The sequence below is a fragment of the Zingiber officinale genome, chromosome 11A (assembly GCF_018446385.1).
Source record: "Zingiber officinale cultivar Zhangliang chromosome 11A, Zo_v1.1, whole genome shotgun sequence".
In the NCBI taxonomy this organism is placed as follows: domain Eukaryota; kingdom Viridiplantae; phylum Streptophyta; class Magnoliopsida; order Zingiberales; family Zingiberaceae; genus Zingiber; species Zingiber officinale.
In genome coordinates, this window is record NC_056006.1 from 43,147,712 (window position 1) to 43,169,316 (window position 21,605).

General features: G+C 39.0%; 1 long non-coding RNA gene across 3 annotated transcripts; it reads right to left on the reverse strand.

The window, feature by feature from the left end:
* Positions 1-2,934: 2,934 nt before the first annotated feature.
* On the reverse strand, positions 2,935-20,532 carry LOC122032618. 3 transcript variants are annotated; one of them, XR_006126163.1, is made up of 6 exons: positions 20,021-20,532; positions 19,086-19,489; positions 18,945-18,988; positions 18,759-18,822; positions 18,505-18,595; positions 2,935-2,990 (listed from the first exon to the last, which is right to left on the reverse strand). It is a non-coding gene; the product is annotated as an uncharacterized LOC122032618 (long non-coding RNA). The 3 variants fall into 3 exon arrangements; XR_006126162.1 differs by lacking the exon at positions 2,935-2,990 and having other exon boundaries at positions 18,398-18,595; positions 20,021-20,153; positions 20,219-20,532; XR_006126161.1 differs by lacking the exon at positions 2,935-2,990 and having other exon boundaries at positions 18,398-18,595.
* Positions 20,533-21,605: the final 1,073 nt, after the last annotated feature.

Consider the following 21,605-nt stretch of genomic DNA (forward strand, 5'->3'; position numbering starts at 1 on the left):
GTATGCTGAAGCTTCCGAGAAGTTGAAAGCAAATTTTCAAGAAGTGGTTATATAGAAGATCCCTCGGTCGGACAACCAGCCGTTGATGAGCTGGCTAAGTTAGACAATTCGTTATCGCTGATTGTCATTGATAAGTTGATCGAACAAGTCTCACTTGTGGCACACATCGACAGGATGAATGAAATAAACTTCCCGAGCAATTGGAGGACGCCCCTGATAGAGTTCCTCCGATCAGGCGTCATACCAACTGATCAGGAGGAAGCTCATTTATTGAAAAAGAGGGGCAGGCGGTTCACTCTGATTGGCGACCAGTTATATAAAAGAGATTTCTTAAGGCTGCTACTCAAGTGCGATGGATCAGAGGACATTGAGTACATCTTGCAAGAGGTTCATCAAGGCTTTTGCGGTAGTCATCTAGGCGACAGATCATTGGCTTGAAAGATCTTGTTGGCAGGGTACTTTTGGCCCACATTACAAGATGACACCACTTATTAATACAAGAAAACAGGGCTTTAGAGACGAAAAATTCTGTCTCTGAAAGTCATTTTTCTGTCTCTAAATAATGTTTGAAACAGAATATTTCGTCTCAAAAATCCGTTAGTGAAAGCCCCGTGGCTAATTTTGAGACAGAAATATTCCATCTCTAATTTCAAAAACAAATTAAAAAATTATTTATGAATCTGTTTTTAATTTGACAAAATAAAATTAATTTTAAATAGAAATTTTGTTTCTAATTTTGTTTTAAATCTGGCATTAGTTTGTCTCAAATCACATGTTTATGAATCCATTTATAATTCTGTTTATAAATCCACACATAAATTTATTTATAAATTTATCACTAATTTTATCTATATTTCATATCAACATATTGTTTTGCAATAAACAATCACAAATTTCAAAAATATTAAAAATAACTAATTTCTAAATCCAAAATTACAATACAATTATCTTTGAGATAAAGAAATATTCACATCGTCTTGAGATAAATGCAATCACACATTGCGATTCCAATTTGCTTTTCCTTTTAATAATTTCTTCCTCCATCCTCTTGCTAGTAGCATGCATGTCTTCAATTTCTTGTGATAATTCTTTGTTCTTCTCATCAAGAGCAAATATGTTAAAACTTTAATTCTTTGATCTTCTAAAGTGTCGATCGTGTTGAAATTCATACACCCTTCCCTTACATGAGTCACCTACATCACATTAGTGTAGCTAATCTGTCACCATCTAGCAAATTTGTCATCCACCACATCGCATCATGATTGAAGATTGAATGAATAATAAGTAGCGTGATCATCAACATTTTGTCTATCGTTATTATTTCTGTTCATATTACAAAAACTTATATTAGTCTAATAAATATAAAACAAACAAATGAGATACACACATGAAATAGACAAAACTCCAGGATAGTTACCTGAGCTGCAGTTTGTTGTTGGTTAACATTACTAACATTGCCACTTTTTTTTTGCACCGTTGACATCAATACCAGCACTAACACCAACATAATTTCCAATTTTGCTACTAGTGCCAACACTAGCAACCTAATTTTACAACATAAACATAAAAATCAAAGTAATTAAGAAAAAAATTCATGTTACTTAATTTCAAATACTTCTTATTTTTACAATGCTTGCAAGAATATAAAATTACTTCACGTGTTTTGGCATAGTTCCTAGCTTGTGCAAGACATTTCGGAACCCCTTCTTCATACTATGGTACAAGCCATGAAGGCAAACACATTCATTCCTTATCCATTTTTGTAAATGATCAAAACCCTCATAGATATTACAATCCATTGCTAAAATTCATAAGAATCACTCTAATCAGTCCTAAACAGATAACTTCTTTAAGAGTGAAGTTGGAAGAATACTTTTTCAATGTAAAAGTATATGTACAACAAATGATAAAAATAAATAATGTGAGTAAATATTATGATCGTTTATGCATGTTTTAACACATATTTACTTGCTTTTTATGTATACATTCCTTGCATGACCACCTCTTTTATCGTGTATTCATCATATATACTCTTTTGTTCGGATATCTGCTCTTTGTTTGGTTTTGTGTTGACAGAGACAACTTTTAAAGCGAAAACGATGATTGTCGACGCACTGGAACAAAGCAGAGACCGCGACCGTGCAACCTTGCACGACCGTGTGGCCAATCTAGAGAGGGATCTAAGCATGGACGTGCAACCCCGCATGACCGTGCCTCACAGCCAGCAGCCAAGCAAGGAACGACCGTGCAACCCTGCACGACCGTGCCTCCATGACCGAGACCAGGCAGTACACAACCGTGCAACCCTGCACGACCGTGTCCCTAGAGCCGAGCCCCAGCATTACACGACCGTGCCAATTGGCACGGTCGTGCAGCGCACCCAGAGCCAAGAAAGGGCACGGTCGTGCCATCCTTGCACAGTCGCGCCACCGCGCCGCACCCTAGCCTATAAAAGGGGTTTTAACCCTTTTTCGGGAGGGGAGAGCCGGGAGGAGAGCCGTCAATAGGAGAATCGCTCTGGTGCCGTTTCACGTCGTCTAGGACATCGATCCAGCGATCTTTCATCATCACATCTGTAACGACCACACTTCTTACTACTACTACTCTCTAAGGATGACCGTTACTTAACTACTAACTCTACTTAACCGGTATGATTAAAAATCACATGGAAACCCTACCGAAAAATTTCGACAGAATCTCCCCTATACCGGTGACCTTATTCAACAATACATACAATATATACTCAGCCACAAGCGGCTGGAACACATATCAATCAACCACGCAGTATAATAAATCCAAAATAAAGAAAACAACACAAGAAATCATCACACAAGATTACAATTCTTCTACTACGTCCTAATCATATCAAAATACAACAAAAACTAAACTAAAACTTCTTTCCTAGTCCCAAGGCTTCCATAGTCCTGGCATCACACATCCATCCGCACCTCCTTGTCGCCTTCCTTTCTATATCTTTTCCTTTCCTGTATCTGCAGTAAGAGGAAGTGTAGTCTATAAGCAAAATTTGCTTAGTAAGCGTTATCTAACTCACAAAATCTCGATATGCATGTATATAAATAAAAACATGCTAAAACTGAATGCTAACATGTAAAGCTACTCATGCTCATACATAGCAAAGGAATCATACTAACTGAAATACTAAACATGTATAGCTAATCATGCTCATAAATAGCAAAGAACAGTAAACTAACTCATGCTCTTCTATTAGTAAAGAAATATACTGAAAGGCTAAACACGTAAGGCAAGCCTATACTATCATGCTTGCATAAAGAACTAAGCTTACTGAATTCTAAACACCTTCTAAATCTTATTTCACTTGTTTAGAGACTTATTCTTTAAATACTTTATACTTATGTAAAACTTGCTTTACTTGTTCAAAACTTATACTTATAATACTTCAAAATAATAATCAACTTCTTCTTGGGCCCGACAACTATACTTACTATGCGCGCATCCCTAACTAGACCCGAGATAGCTGGTCCCGAATCTAGTAGGATTTGCTAGGTTATCTAAACCTAGGGACCGACTATGGGAGCCCAGCCCAAGGACTACTGAGAGTCCTGCATACTAGGTTATCTAAACCTAGGGACCGACTATGGGAGCCCAGCCCAAGGACTACTGAAAGTCCAGTACAGTGCCATTGATAAAAGTAAAATACTTGTTATCTCTTAATACTTCTAATATATAATGCCTCGGCATTTTCTTTAGCACCTTGTGTGCCAAAATCCCTAAAGTCTTGACTTTGGGATTTACTTAAGGCCTTGGCCTTTTTCTTTCTTTTCTTTATCTTTCTTATACTTGTTAATACTTCTAAAAGAATACTTCTTTAAAAGAAACTAAAATGTTTAAGCAAAAATCTAACTTTGAAATGCTTAACCCAAAGATCTGCCTACTATGCTAATAAAATTCTGCATATTAAAATCTGCATACTATACTTATAAAAATCTGCATGCTATGCTTATAAAAATCTGCACACTAAAATGCTACATATTAAGCTGACACAATTCTGCATATTAAGCTCTAAAGAAACTAGAAACTGATTGTTTTAGAAGGAAGGCTACTCATGCACATCTAAGAACATAAGAAACTAAAAATCTGCTCATGTTATTCCAATAGCAAAGGAACTAGAAATCTAAATCTGCACATGTTCATGTTATTTACTAAATCTAAATAGCAAAGAAACTAGATGCTAAAAGGGGTCTAAAATTCTCTTAGTCATATTCTCGCATGAACAAGAAGAGAAATGCATAATCGTTACCAATAAAACATGCATTGAATTTGTAGCATGCAAAAGCATAAAACCAAAACTAACATAACCTACTAATTTATCTCTTAAACGTGGTTAGGTTTGCCATTCCTAAATATTATCATATGAACTGAATATTATATAAATTAGTTTAGAACATGCACAATTTATATAGAACTAAACTTAAACTAAATAACACCACCTGACACCAGAACAACCTCACGGCAGCAACACAAAATCAAAGCTTCGGACTTTACAGCGTGCTTCAAATTCAAATACACAAAAATCCGAAATGAACAACCACAAACTAAACAATCTGTTAACTTCCGAATCCAACAATTCCACATGCTTGGACTGAACTAATCCTTCCCTCCTTCCTTAGGGTTCACGGCAACAAACCATAACAAACAAAATCCAAAATCTGTAAAACTCCAACTGTGCACTAACCCTTTACAACCTATTCCTTACAGCATGTTTCTAAATAAACATCAAGAAGATACAAGGATTCAAATCCTCAATTCGCGGCAGCAACTTAAGGAAGCAAACATGTTGCAAAAATCCGAAAGAAAAGGCTAACGGGAAAATCCAAAACTACTCTTCTGCAGGTGAGTAAGCAACTTACCTTGCGTTTCTTGGACTTACAGCCGAAGAAGAAAGCTTCCAATGCTTCTAGGGCTTGCGGAGGATCTCGCAAACTCGCCCTCTTCCTCGTGCCTACTGTTCCTTCTTGACGAGAGGAGCTCGAATCCGAGAAGAGCTCGAATCCGAGAAGAGCTCGCGGAGAAGTCCCCGTTGGCCGGTCGTCGGAGAAGCCCTAGCTGCGGCTTCTGCGTTTTCGCCCGCAACGCCGTCGCGAGAGAGGAGAGAAAGGGTTTCGGGAGAAAAAGAAAACTTAAGTTCTCTCTTCTTATAACTAAGGTTTCAATCATAACATATATATATATCTCGCACTCTACCTTTTCACGAAATATTCGCGGAAGAGTTGGTTGGCTGCGGTTTTGACCAAGTCAAGGGTTGTGGTTTCGAATCCTCCGCTGCGCACTTTTATTTCCAATTTATTTTAAATGTTCCAACTTATGCTTAAATGGAATTCTTCTCCTTCTTTAATAAGAAACGATCGCTGGATCAGTTGGATGGCCGCGTTCGGCTTAAAGCGCAGCTCGTGGGTTCGAATCCCGGTTGCAAGTTATTTTCTTCCTATTATTTCTCGCTATTAACTTCTATTACTTAAATAAAATTCTTCCTTTATTAGATCAAATAACAACTGCTAGCCCAGTTGGTTAGTTGGGTTTTGCTCGGGTCCGAGCTCTTGGGTTCAAAACCCAGCTTTAACACAAATATATATATATATATATATATATATATATATATATATTTAAACTTCTTTCTCTTGGTAAAAATACCAAACGAACTCCAAAATTACGTAAAAATACTCTAAAAATTCCTAAAAATCTCTAGAATTTTTCTATAGCATTTTTAAATATTTTTGAATTATTTCTGGAGCTCAAAATGAGGAAATCTGGGTCGTTACAACATCAACTCCAGAAGCAAAGGATTGGATCCGAAGATTACTTGTCGTTGTTGGATAAGCATACTTCTTCTTTCTCTCTTCGTGTTTGAGAATTTGTATGTTTAAATACATCATGTCTTCGGGTTTTTCTCCGACGTCTATGGAGTAGAGTCCTTGTTCTAAGATGAGGGAGTAATTATGGTTTGGTTTTGATGTAAGACTCATATTATGTTTATATCCATTAGATGATTCGCTTGCTTTATTTCGACTACTCGATCTCTTTGTCGTGTTGATTGATTGTGTAGGAATTGATAACCTCGTAGAGGGAATACCTTAGATCGTACACCCAATGAGCCCTAGTGACAGGGGTAACCCGTTCACAGACAGGGGTACTTCCTTGAAAGGAGAGGCGACTCCTTCACAAGGAAGTAAGAGACCAAACTAAGCCCCTTAATTATATCTTTGATAACATCAATTAGAGTTGTGTCCTTGTGATCTACCGAGGCACCTGTTGTGACTCTTGGTATCCCATGGAGGTTACAAACCATCGAAGGTATAAAATGTTTTTCCTTTGTAGATCTACTGTAGATCATAGTTTGAAACTCGTACTCGTATTTTCGAAAGTTTTCTTCGCACGGATCCAATGGCTAGGGGATTTTGGGGTTTCCGCGACGCAAAAAAGCGGTTTTCGTGGCCCGAAAAACCCAAAAACACCCTAGTGACAGGGGTTAACTGTAACAGGATTTCATAGGGATCGTCTTTGTTTGGTGCTTAAGGATAGTTGCTTTAGCTTCCCGCGAATGCATGCTGATGGACATTGAGTATAGGATAGTATGTGATACATCAATACCACCATAATGAAATCGAACTCCTAGAACTCTTCATTACCTAGGTTGATTTCTTCTCATTGCTAGTTCTCGTTTCCACTTTCTAATCTCTTTCCTTAGATTACTCACAACCATCGATAGTGTAGCTAATCCTAAGTGTGCCATCACTAGTGCTTATAACCAGTACTCGTGGGATCGATAATCTTTATTATTGACGACGAATCCGTGCACTTGCTAAAGCATAACAAGTTTTTGGCGCCGTTGCCGGGGACTACGTCTATAACATTTGTGATAGTCATACTAGATTAGACTAGACTTTATTTTCTTTTTCTTTTTCTTTCCTTTATTTTGCATTTAGAGATAAATAATTTTATTCTTGTTTTTCTTTACTTTCTGTATTTTTATTAAAAATTCCAAAATAATAATATTTCATCTTTTCCTCTTTACTATATTTCATATTTTATTTTTGCATGAGAAGAGCTAATCTTTCAGGACAGTTTCTACTATTTGATCCAGAGATCGATAGGACTTTTATAAGAAGAAGAAACCTATAGAAGGCATTTCAAGCAGCACAAGAATCTTCAGAGATGGCTGATAGATTATTGAAGGATTATGCAGCACCTTGTGTACGAGTGGTTCGGTCTAACATCACTCGACCGCAAATTGAAGCCAACAACTTTGAAATCAAGCCTGCAGTAATTCATATGGTTTAGCAGAATCAATTTGGAGGAGGACCACACGATGATCCAAACCACCACTTAGAGCTTTTCTACGAGATCTGCGGCACTATGAAAGTGAACGGAGTCCCTCCAGAATCAATAAGGTTATTGCTCTTCGGATTCTCCCTGAAAGACAGAGCCAAGCAGTGACTAAATTCCCTTCCAGCAAATAGCATTACATCTTGGGAGCAGTGTGAGTAGAAATTCCTGGACAAATTCTATCCACCAAGCAAAACTGCTCATATGAGGAATCTGATTGCAAGTTTCAAATAGGTAGACTTAGAATCATTATTTGAAGTCTGGGACAAATTTAAAAGTATGCTGAGACAGTGCTCCCATAATGGCATTGAGAAATGGTTGGTTCTACACACCTTCTACAATGGAATCAACTATCACACGAAGGTATCCCTCGATTCTACAGTAGGAGGAGCACTGATAAACAAGAGCCTTGATGAAACTGAAGAGATAATAGAGAATGTGGCACAGAATCACCATCAGTGGGCATCAGAAAGATCTGGTAGTTTTTTCTCAGGGAATCCAATAAAAGTGTCAGGGGAATTCGATGTAGATGTAGTCACTCTTATGTCTGCAAAGCTAGACACTTTGATCAAGAAGTTTGAGACCATGGGGAACAACAACAACACGACCAATGCGATAGTTTATGTTTGCGAGACTTGCGGAAGTACAGAACATGCTCAATATACTTGCCCTCTAGGGCCAATACAAGCACAGATAAACCAACTTGAGCAGTGTGATGTGATAGTCAGCTACAACTAAAGGCAAAACAATTCGTACTCCAACACATACAATCCAGGTTGGAGGTGTTAGAGTGTATACTAAAAGCCTAGCTTTTTATAAACATTTATTTTAAAATAAAGAATTACATTGGTTAAATGTCTATATTTATAAGCTAAGTGTAGTTGTTCAATTAATTTATATTGTAAATAACATGGTATGTGGTGTCACACACAGAAGATCATGTTATCAATTCCTTATAAATTATAAACAGTAGCTCACGACTAAGATGGATAGGAATAAACCATTGGAACAGTCGTATTGTAATTTGGTATTAGTTTATCTGGACTATAAAATTACACTAGTACACTCTGAGTGTATTGAGCAGGACCATTTAAGGTAAGTTCTTTTTATACTAACTGTATAAAAGAACAAGACCTTTGTTATTATGGAAGTATGTGCTCTTAATCATGATATAATAACAAACACATATACTCAATATTCATTTCTTTAATTTATCAAAGGGTGCGATTTCGTTCGATAAATCAATAGGCCTGATAAGTTGGGAAATGATATTATTTATATGGTGTGTTGTTGATTATAGAATGAAACTGTGTCCTAGTAATCTAGGTTGATGATGTCCCCAAGAGGAGCTCATAAGTATTGTCATGTAAACCCTGCAGGTGAACTTAGTCCGACATGACAATAAAGTTGAGTGGTACTACTCTTGGAGCTAGATATTAATTAAGTGAGTTGTCAGTAACTCATTTAATTAGTGGACATTCTATATCTTAAACATAGGGAGACTAACACACTCATGATAAGAAGGAGCCCATATAGTAATATGAGATTGGTGCGGTAGTTCAATAATAACTCTTTAGTGGAATGAGATATTATTGATGAACTCGAGTTGGGTGTTCAGGGTGAGCACGGGAAGCTCAAGTTCATCGAGAGACCAAAATCAATTCCTCCTCTCGGTCTCTATCGTAGCCTCTTATTTATAAAGTCTTATACTCACTCATACCCACATTCTTACCCACCTTAAGGTGGCCGACCAAGCCTAGCTTGGAGCATAAGCTAAGGCCGGCCAAACCAAGGTGAGTTGGTGGCCGGCCCTAGCTTGAACCCAAGCTTAGTTGGCCGGCCAAAATAAATTAAAAAGGATTTTATTTTTTAAAATATTTCTTATGTGGAAGCCATGTTTTTAAAAGAGAGTTTAAAATTTAAATATTTCCTTTTATAGTTTTCTATAAAAGATTAAGAGAAAGGTTTGATATCTTTCCTTATTGTAGTTAAAAGGAAGATTTTAAATTTTGATAAAACTTTCCTTTTTTAACCATCCTCATGATTTTAAAAGAGAGTTCTAAAATTTTAAATCTTTCCTTTTATAGTTTCTACAAAAGATTAAGAAAAGATTTGATATCTTTCCTTATTTGTAGATTGAAAGGAAGATTTTAATTTTAGAGAAAGCTTTCCTTTTTGTAAATCATGCACATGTTTTAATAGAGAGATTTTAATTTATAAAAGTTTTTTTTTATGACCAACCATGAAGAGAATTTTTAAAAGAGAAATTTTTATTTAAAAATTTTCGGAAACAAATTAGGAAGTTTTAATTTTGTGTTTAAAACTTTCCTTCCTTGGATGATTAGATATGGCCAGCCACATTAATAAGAGAAAAGGAAATTTTTTTTATTAATTAAAATTTTCCTTTCAATGGCAAGGAAAATAAGGAAGTTTTTATTAAAAATTTTCTTATTTGCCAAGACCAAGGAATATAAAATAAAGGCTAGAGGTGCCTAACCTCATAACAACAATACATCTAGTATTCCTCTCTTCCTTGGTGGTGGCCGACCCTCTCTTCCTCTTCCTCTCCTATTCTTCTTCCTTGTGTGGCCGACGACATCTACATCTCAAGGAGCTTGGTGGTGGCCGGATCTTGTTAGAGGAAGAAGGAGAGATAGGAGGCTCTGTTTCTTAGCATCCCTTGGAGCTTGGTTGGTGGCCGAAAGTTCTTCATCTCTTGAAGATTGGTGGTGGCCGAAACTTGCTTGGAGAAGAAGGAAGCTTGGGTGGATTCTCGTCTCGATAGATCGTCGCCCACACAACGTGCGAGATAAGAAGAGGAATACGATAGAAGATCGCGAGGTCTATAAGCTACAAAAGGTATAAGTAGTTATTATTTTTCGCATCATAACTAGTTCATCTTTTTGTTTAGATCTTGAAATACCAAACACAAGAGGCTAATATTTCTAGGTTTCAAATTTATGATTCGAGTTTGTGTTTCTTTTATTTTTTTTCGATCTTGTGATTCGATTGTTCTTAATGGTTAAACCTAGGGTTACTATAAGGAGATTAAATATTAAATTTCGTTGAAAGACTTTGTCTAGGAAGTGGTGGATGCTCCCATACCCAAGAAGGCCTAGTGTCTTGCCATGTTTAACTTGGAAGCCGATCTCTGAAATAAATATTTAATAGAATTTGTAACATGGGCGGATTTGGATTAATAAAATTAAGCATCGTTTGCAATCCAAGTCTAAACCTCTAAGAACAGATAAGTTGAATTTGGAATCAATAATGTTAAGTTCTGTTTGCGATTTCAAATTTAATTTCTAAAGAACACAATAGGTTGTTAGGAATGGTTTAAGACTTGTACAAAATTTTTGTACAGGGGAACCAGTACGATATTCCGAGTAGCAACCAATAGGAGGAATCACTTAAACTTCTCATACTAGAACAATCAGGACCAAAGGCCAGCAAAACAATAGAGCTATCAACCTGGACAACAGCGCTACTCACCTGGGCAGCAGAGCTACTCATCTGGACAACAGACTTTTCAACAATAACCTTAACAATTGTCCAGGATTGAAAAGATGCTTGAAGAAGCTCTCTCAGAGCAAAAAGAGATGAAGAATGAGATCAAGCTGTTAACTCAAAGAATGGAAAATTCTGAGAAACATCAAAAGATGCAAGCCAGCCAGATAGCCCAGATAGCCCAATCCATCTCAAGAGCACATGGAACATTTCCAGGGAAGCCAGATATAAACCCAGTGGAACACTGCAATCGCATTGAGTTGAGGAGCGGACGAACTTTGGGAGACCCCCAAATCATTACTCAGAAGGAACCTGACTCAGAGAAAGGGCCCTCTCCCCTAATGCCCAATCAGACTCAAAATAGGGACGGAGAGGAGGTTACTAAGAAAGTTGAAGGAACTCCTCAAGTTCCCCCACAGAGTCAGATGATTCCTTTCCCTCAAAAACTGATAACCTCCCAGAAGGATGAAGAGTTCAACCAATTCCTGAAGAAGATCAAGGAGATTTGCGTAGAAGTATCACTGATAGATGCACTACACCAAATGTCGAAGTTCGCAAAGTTCTTGAAGGGTATTTTTTCTAACAGGAGGCAAAAGGGCGACTTTGAGACCGTAGCATTAACAGAGAATTGCAGCGTTCTACTTATGGTAAATACTCCACCAAAACTTCAAGGTCCAGGAAGTTTTTCCATACTGTGCAAAATTAGTTCTGAACTCATACAGAGAGCTTTCTGCGATTTGGGGGCCAGCGTTAGCCTACTTCCATACTCTTTATGTAAGAAGCTGGGACTCCAGAATATTAAACTGACTACTATGGTACTACAATTAGCTGACCATTCATGTAGATACCCAATGGGAATAGTTGAAGATGTTCTAGTAGAAGTGGGTGGATGTATCGTTCCCATAGATTTAATTATCTTGGATATGAAGGAAGATCCTAAGATACCAATCATCCTTGGAAGACCATTCCTTGCCACAGCTGGAGCCATCATTGATGTGAAAAATCACAAGTTATCTTTGAAGATCGGCAAAGAAAAGATCGAATTTGATTTATCTGATTCCTCCATCTGCAACCCCTCTTCTCAAGGCAATTTTAGCAAGATCAACATACACAAAGTCGAGGAGTGCAGTTTCCATGAGAGTTCCCCTCTAGCGAACAATAAGAAATACATTTGTCCTGCACGAGTGAAACTAAAGGCACAAACTAGAGCATTAACCCTAGGAGGAGAGCCATGCTTCCACGGGTTTAGTCCACATTAACTGAAACGGGGTCGAGCTAAAGACCTAAAACAATCACTTCTTGGGAGGCAACCCAAGGGTTTTTCATTCTAGTTCGTTGTTTTAGTTTTGGTGAGTTTAGTTGAGTATTTTTTTATTATTTCTTTACTTTTGGGTATTCATTTTTAGGATGTGTAGAGCCTCCATGAGCTGGCTGTGAGCGTTTCATGGGCGTGGAGGTGTTAGAGGAACCGAAAGAGTGAAAGGTGAGTCACCATGAGCCTAAAGGAGTCGGTCGTGTGATCCCACACGGTCATGCGAAGCCAACAGAAGGATGAAGGCCATGGGTCGTGCAACCTTGCACGACCATGTGACCTATGCAGAGAGAAGAAGGACATAGGCTGTGCCAATCGGCACGGACGTGCGAGACTGCCAGAGAAGGAGAAGACTCAGGCCGTGCCAATTGGCACAACCGTGAGACTTGTGCAGAGAAAAGGGAGGAATGGGTCGTGCCGATTGGCATGGCCGTGCGACCTTGGCCGAGGGGAGAAAAAGGAGGTCGTGCCAATCGTCACGACCGTGTAGAATCCAACCTAACCCTGCCGTTTTTATAAGACATGGTTGTGCCCCTACTCGTGTGTGCCGCCCACTTCTCCAAAAAGCCCTATTTCCATCTCCTTCTCTCTCCCCAAAGCCTTCTCCTTCCTACTACACCTCATCAAACCCTAATTTCCCACCTCTAGAGCTCATTTTTGCTTAGATCTACATCTAGATCTAACACTTCTTCAAGCCACAAATCTGAAAAGAGAGAAGAAACTTCCCTTATTTTCCTTCCTCTCCTCCTCTCCCATCCTCAAGACCCATCTCCACAAGAAATTCCTCAACCTTACACCATGTCGCAGATGTTGAAAAGACTTCATCGAGGAAGCATTTGATCTGGCGAAGGAGATGCACCGGGAGGCGTCAAAGGCAAAGGGAAGGCATCTTCTTCAAAAGACAAAGGAAAAAGGGTGGCACACGATGAAGGTAACAAAAACGAGTTCAATATTATTTTTAGAAATCATGAACAAAAAGCTAGATATGATATCCTTGTCGCTAGGAAGATTACATGCAATAAATATATGGATCCCATTACTATAGACATGCTAGGAATTAGGGATGATGTAGATTGGATGATTAGTTCCTTAGATTAGATTATTACATGCACTAAAAATGAGTTATTAATTTCCATTTGTTGCTTTATGGGAGTTATTGATTTAGAGTATACAAATTGCCAACTAATGTACCAGAACAGATAATAACCATAATTTTCTTAATAACCACTTTGCCATCAAAAGAAATAGCATATCCATCCAAAAACAGTTTAGAAACTGAAATTAAATTCTTTCTAAAACTTGGTATATAAAGATAATTTCTCAAAATCAAAGTTCTATTTCTATCAAATGATAAGTAGACATCTCCCACTGCAACAACCGCCACTTTCGTAGCATTGGCCATGTAGACGATTATCTCTCCCTCATATAGTCATCGGGTTTCCTGGAACCCCTGCAATGAATAGTAGACATGATCAGTAGTTCCTGTATCTACACACCAGGTACTGGTAGATAACACCGCTATATATGTTTCAACTACTAGAGAATAAGATATCCCTTTATTGTTCTCTTTCCTATGAGGGCAGTCTGCCTTCCAATGTCCAAACTACTTGCAAATGAAGCACTTGCCATCGGCTTCTTCACTCCTACTTTTAGTCCAGTACTTAGAGATCAATTCACTTTCTTTGCCGAGCCAGCTTGTTTCTTCTTCTTCTTCTTCTTGCCTTTCGACTTAGAAGTAGAAACATTTTCAGCAAAGTGGATTTGAGAACTATGATGAAATAACCCTTCTGCTGCCTGAAGTTCTGTCAGTAGTTCCGCCAATGAATAAATCCTTTTATTCATATTGTAGTTCAGGAGGAACTGCTCAAAATTTTTGGGTAGTGTTTGGAGAATAATATCGACCTGTGTTTCCCCATCGATTTCAGCTCCAAGGATTTGTATCTCATTCAAGTAGGCCATCATTTTTAGGATATGATCCCTTACGGGTGTTCCCTCTGACATGGTGACTGTCATTAAATTTCTCATAGCCTCTTGCCTAGAAGCCCGATTCTGGTGTTCGAAGAGTTCCTTGAGATTGCACATCATATTATAGGCAGTAGGCATGGACTAATGCTGATGTTGCAGTACATTTGACATAGAAGCCAAAATGTAACACCGTGCCATCTCATCTGCCTTGACCCATTTCTTATGATACTCAATCTCCTCTTCACTAGAATCAATATTAGGCACTTCAGGGCAGACCTCTAACAGTAGAAACTTATAGCCTTCAGCAGTTAGGACAATGCCCAGGTTTCTTTTCCAATCTATGTAATTGGGACCAGTAAGTTTGTTCTCTTTCAGAATAATAGCCAGTGGGTTGAAAGTCATCTTAAGAATCATAAAATAAGTTTTGGCCAAAACTTTAGAATTTATAATAATATTGAGTCTTCAAACAATATTATTTAAATTCACCAACATCTCAAAACACTGTGAATTTTGTATGCTACGATAGTGTAGACGTATACAAATTCAAACATTTGTAAGAGGATGTTTTACCCATTAATTTTATTCTTGTCAACCTAACTTTATGACAGATAAAATTAATAGTTGGTATTCCTTCAGTCACACAAATAATAGCAATGACTCCGATGGGGAGAATACTATTAAATGCGCCTAAGTGTATACTGATATGGGTTAGGTTTAGTAGGTCCCTGGTAAAAAGGGGAAAAAGGATAGCAGAATCAAGCAGGTATGCATACCAGCCGGGGTAACGTGCTTGAGAAAGTATAGGCCAAGGCCGGTCGGGATAACAAGCTTAAGGAGGTATAGACCAATATCGGCCGAGATAACAAGCTTAAAGAAATATAGGCCAATATCGGCCGGGATAACAAGGCTAATGAAACATAAGCCAATATCGGCCAGGATAACAGGCTTAAAGAAATATAGGTCAAAGCCGGTCAGGATAATAAGCTTAAGGAGGTATAGACCAATATCGTCCGAGATAACAGGCTTAAAGAAATATAGGCCAATATCGGCCAGGATAACAAGCCTAATGAAATATAAGCCAATATCGGCCGGGATAACAGGCTTAAAGAAATATAGGCCAAGGCTGGTCGGGATAATAAGCTTAAGGAGGTACAACCCCATATCGACTGAGATAACATAATATAGCCCAATATCGACTGAGATAATATAATATAGACCAATATCGACCAGGATAACAGGCTTAAGAAAATACAAGTCAATACCGCCCGGAGTAGCAAGTACTTCTAGAATGTGCATAAATATCATGAAAATATATATTGCATATGATTGTATGACAGGTTGACTAATCTGTCGGGAAAATGTCTCTAGACTCTTCTACAGGCGCTAGATGATAAAGAAGGTACATCTTGGGTACAAGAAAGATTCCTTAAAAAGCTATCTTCTATAAGTACAGGACTGACGTCATCTCATAACAAACTCTAACAAACCGAGGTCCACTTCATGACTACGGAGGTTATATAAAGTGGTATAAAAAAGGGAATCCTCTCCATTGGCCAGGTATGCTCAGGCTCATCACAGTCACAACCCACTTTACAAACCCTAATTTTTAATCACTGTTCATCTTCATCTTTTTCCTCCCACACCAAGAGAGATCACTAACTTGAGCGTCAGAGGGCCTAGCTAGGGATTCCCACCCTGATCTTAGGTCACTGATGATAGTGTTGTCAGTTCTCTTATGCGCAGGAAGTCATCAGAGTTCCAGATCTTGGCATTTTTTCACTCTCTTATGCGCAGGAAGTCATCAGAGTTCCAGATCTTGGCATTTTTTCACTGGAGCCTTCCTTTTGTCTTTGGATCTTGGTATGAGGAGGGCGTTCGATGAGTTCATTTTCTTAGATCCGCTTTGGGTTTCTCGGATCGGTAGTCCACAGGTATTATCCTTCAGCAACGGTGAGGTTTTCTCCCAGCTTTCTATTTTGTTAAGCTTCTCAGATAGGATCAAATTTGGCGCCGTCTGTGGGAAATTCATCTGAATCTGAGATTGCAATATGGAACACGCTGGAAAATTGAACCTACTCACCATTAGTCGCAAAGATCTGGATTTTCTCATCAATACCCATGTCCAGAAGGCTCTACAGCAACAACAACAATAACAACAAGCTCATACCGGAGCTACTCTGCCAGTGGCTCATAATCCGGCAGTCTCAACCACTGATCGACTAAAGGGAAAAGAGGCGGAGGAAGAAGATCGTGTATATATTACTCCAACCATTGCTTCTCCGACCCGGTGCCCTCGAGCCTTTCTTTGTACTCCTTTCGAGCAGGGAGGACGGAGACCTATCTTTCAAGAATCCTCTGGCAAGGCACCAGATAGAGAGAAGCACAAAGCTAAGATGATGGTAGCTAGTGATAGCTCACCAGAAATAATTATCTCTCCATTTTCTCAAAGTGTGTTAGATGATCCACTTCCTAAGCGGTATCAAAATCTCAAGATCAGCGAATATACTGGGACTACAGATCTAGAGGATCATTTATTAAAATTTGAGAATATAGCATTATTGCAGCAGTTTTCTGATGGAGTGAAGTGCTGGATGTTCCTTACAACACTTAGAGGAGCTGCTCAACGGTGGTTCAAAAGAATACCGAAAAATTCTATCCGAAGATTTAAAGATTTCAAGAAGGTTTTCTTACACCATTTTTCCAGCAACAAGAGGTATCATAAAACTCCCTAGAGCTTATTCTCAATTAAACAGGGACCCAAAGAGGCCATTAGAGCCTACATTAAAAGATTCAACCAGGTAGCCATTGACGTACCCAATGCTACCACCGAAATATTAGTAAGTGCTTTCTCTCAGGGCTTGAATGATAATGACTTCTTTAAAGATTTGGTGAGAAATCCTCCTGCTAATTTTGACTCATTAATTGAGCGTGCTACTGAATTCATTAATGTTGAAGAAGCTCAGGCTGCACGTAGAAAAGAAGATACTACTTCTTCTGCTCCTGTTAAGGAGAAGGCTCCCGCTCTAGTTCCTCCCCCAAGGGGACCTCGAGTAATCCCTCTGCCCCATCGTCATCTAGAATATCACCCACAAGCGGTACAGCATGTGGAGATGCAACAAGAAGCACCAAGAAGATGGTGCACTTATCACAAGACCAGCAGTCATCATACAGAAGACTGCTTTGTTCTGAAAAATAGGAAAGCAAATAGGGATCACTATCAGAGGCAAAACTATTATCAGCAGCAATATCCCAGGCAGCAAAGCCCAATCAAATTAGAATATCACCCGGTCGAACCTCAATAAAGTGTATTACCAGTCCCGGTCGGTACAACTCAAGTGCCTGAGAAGACTCAGCCTGAGGCCATGACCGCCCGACAAGAAGAAAATAGGAGCAATGCCGCCTGAGGCAGCATTAATATGATCACGGGCGGGCCCACTGATGGAGATTCTAACATGGCCAGAAAAGCACACCACGAAGACTCGAGATCCATGCTGTACACTACAAGAAAAAAGCTAATAGACAACGCTTTAAAAGCGTTGTCTATGCGGCTGATAAAGCATTGTTAAAAGTACTGTTGTTAAAAGTCTGCTCAAAGACAACTCTTTAAAAGCGTTGTCGTTTGTAGCAAAGACAACGCTTTTGCAATGCTTTAAAAGCGTTGTTGTTTTTGGCAAAGACAACACTTGTGCAACACTTTAAAAGCGTTGTCTTTTTAAAATAAAAAAAATCTATTTACAAAATTATTTTTTTATATTGAAAAAACTATTAATTTTCTTTTACCATGTCTAGATTCGAATTGGACATATAAAATAACATTAATTAGCTCGGCTAATGATTTCAAACTCGTACCAAAACAATAGAATTCAATTACAAAGTATTAGTATTTACAGGAAAATTCAACTATACACAAAGATTAAATAGTTCTGTTTCAAAGTAGATAGTGACATTCGAATTTAAAACAAAAAAGTACAAAATAGCTAGCCGGCCTCGAAGACAGCGATCTGCATGCTTACTTCTACTAGATATACTGATCAAAAAAGATTGTCGGCTTGAGACTAGGACAAAACCTACACTGAACTCTTTTTTCAAGAAGTTATTTTGCATCCTGAAAGACATGAGGCTTTATCAAGTATAACCAGCAATGCTTGGAAGAAAAATTAAGGAGTCAAAAAGTGGAATAATAAGAATAATAATATACATAAAAACAATTGTTTAGTTTCCTTCCACTTTCTTAACTTTAATATTTCCATATTTTTCCTTTTACTTGTCTTTTTTAAAAGAGATTAAAAAATATGGGTGGCCCAGTGTATATTGACATGAATATGAATGTAAAGAAAAATGAGAGATGTGGAGACTACATATCTGTCGGCAGCTAACACCAAAAACTACAGCCTGTGAAGTCATTGTTTGCATTGCATCAAGCAAACTATAAAGTAAACGTTATTTCCCCTGCATACACATGTATCAAAAAGCTCAAAGATTTAGAATAAGGCAAAGGCCACTGCATAATGAGATAAAAATGGAACAACAAAGGAGGATTGACAAGGGAACACAAGCAAGTAAAGAAGTACTTGCACAGAATTCTGTAAGTGGCTAAAAGTACTACACGTACCTGAGCAAAAAGATCAAACTCATCCAAGATAAAAATTATTGATTTGTGAGATAATCCACACTCCCTGTCCATGGCAAAATACAAATAGATGAAAATTCAATCAGAAGTTCAGAATGCCAAGGAGAAACTTCTCAGACTTTCAAGTTTGAACATGAAAAATACAAGTTGGTGGAAACTTGTACTTACTTTAACATATCAATCATGAATCCAGCATTGTCATCTGATGAAGCCTAGAAAACACAATGAGATCTAGAGTTTATACCTTGGATGACTAAAAAGCAAAAAGTAAAAATTATAAAATAATACAAATTCAATAAGAACTACTACTTTGCGGATAGCATGCGCTCTTCTTGTTGTGCAGCTGCCGACCTAACCAGTTCCTTGGACATGACTACCACCACAAAGTCTGCCGAAGTAAAGAAGGAAAACACACATGGAGTAGAGAATTTATTTAAGGATTTAACATCGTCATTGCAGCCTTTGACTCAAATCAAAACCCAGATAGATGTAACCAGTCCCTTGGAAAACTGTACCAAGTAAAATGCTCAAGTAAAAAATGAAACCACACAAAACACTAGATTGCTGCTGTTGCCCGGGGCAACAACCATAACAAGGAGCACAATGCTCTGTTGATCGAATTTTTCAGCTCAATTTAAAATGACAACTGTTCTGGCAGCTTCAAAGCTTCATGAGACTAACCTCTTGTCCCCACCGCCAACACTGTGAGAGATCTGAAGAAAAAGGAACAAAATGGCAGATTCATGAAACTACCGACATACTAGACTGGGAAAGAAACTGCCGACTTTTGTGAAAGGTAAAAAGGAAAAACTACAACTTCCTCAAGTATTTCTCCACAATCACCGTTTCGAAGAGCTCAAACTCAACTCAATGCTCGATGAATAGAGAATTAGGAATCACAGAAAAATGCAATTTTGCAAATTTAAACTCGCAAAACACACCTTTTCTTTCAGATGTCGGCATTATGAACCAAAAAACCTAACTAAGCATTGAAAGTTCCAAATCGCATAAATCCTAAAACCCTAGAAGATCAACACCTGCGCTGAAAAGCCAAATCGCCGAGGAAAACCTAAAGCAACCCGTCGAGGAAAGCATTGGCGCAGACCACAAACGAGAAGGAACACTCCGTCTCATATTCACATCACCAGAGCAAGAAAATTCCAGACGCCATCAAATAAGCCGACGAGAAAGGCGAGAGAAGTCGAGGGAAGGAGGAACAAAAAGAGGAGAATTTGTCAACTCACATAGAGGACAGGAAGAAGGAAAACAGGTGAGGTGATCGGGAAGAGCTCAAGCGAAGCGCCTCGCTATCGCCGCCAAGACAAGAGGAACGGAGGCAGGAGACACCACTTCTTTTCCGGTGCAAAGCCTTTTGTACTAGGACAAGGAATCATTGGGGTTATAGTAGCATACCAGAAGACAATGGGATCTGCTGTGCTTACACTGCCTCAACGTCGGGGGCGAAGGAGGCAAAGAGATGGGTCGATCTGTCGTGGTCGATCGCCTCAGCATCGGGATCTGCCGCTTGATGAAGGTGTGATCAAAGAGATTGGGCAGTGTGAAGGAAGCGTGAATGAGGCGACGAAGGCGAAGAGATTAATCCCGTGGTCTTGACGGAGAGGAGTTCGGAGGAGTGGTTCACGGAGAGGGGTTCGCCAGAGAGGGGTTTGCCGGAGAGGAGTTAGATGGAGAAGGCCGCGTGAGATGAGGAGTTGGGAGAAGGGCTCAGGATCAAAAACGATCGGAAGATAGGAGTTGGGAGAAGGGTTCAGGTTTGCTACTCCTTATTTAGATCCAACGGTTTGTAATAATCAAGATTTAGATGAGGACTTAACAATAGACAACACTTTTTAAAAAACATTGTCGTAGACACTAAAAAAAAGTCTAATAGACAACACTTTTTACGAAGCATTGTCTTTGACCCATAAAAATCACTAATAGACAACGATTTTTAGAAAAATGTTGTCTATTAATAAGAAAATAATGAAATAGACAACTCTTTTCACTAAAACCGTTGTTAAAAAAAATGGACAACGCTTTTTATAAAAAGCATTATCGTTTAAGTGTTGTAGAATCCCAATTTTCTTGTAGTGGTAGGATGCAGCATGGAAAGAGCAGCAGGGCCAGAAATCAGTTTCGGACCCAAAGATCTTGAAGGGGTAGAAATACCCCATGATAATGCATTAATAATTTGTTGGACCCCGTGGTAGTTTTGATGTGATCAACCAAGTTGGTTAGGTCCTGCTGTGTTTGATCCCTGTGTCTGAGTGTGCAGGAGCTTAGGAGCACAGGAAGTCGAGCGGAAGACGCAGCTAACGAGAAGGACGACACGGGAAAGGAGCTGACGGGCTTGGTGCGTCCGAAGGACGAGAGAGCTGCGGAAGAGTACTCGGTGGGCGTGAAGAGCGTGCGCGGTATTCGAGGGATGTTAAGCCGGGACGGAAGGTTGCTCGAGGAGAAGGCCGGGAATTGGGTTCGGGTGAGCCCTATTCTGGTTGGCCGCTATCACCCAAAAAAACGGAGCATCGGAAGCCCATGCAAAGGAGCTGGAAAAAGGAGCTGTGCTGGAAAATCTAGCTCAAGGCGCCTTCAACAATCTTGAAGGTGCCTTCAACTTGAAGGCGCCTTCAAGGCTTGTTCAAGGCGCCTTCAACAGTCAAAGTTGACCGTTTGCGCAGCGGATAAAGTTTTATCCACTGACCGAGCTGGAGGCGCCTTCAACCTAGTTGGAGGCGCCTTGGACTCTCAGGATAAGATTTCCAGGACCTATATAAGGGCCCTTGGAGCTAGGAAAGAAAAAACAACTCAAGCAATCAACTGTGTACTCTT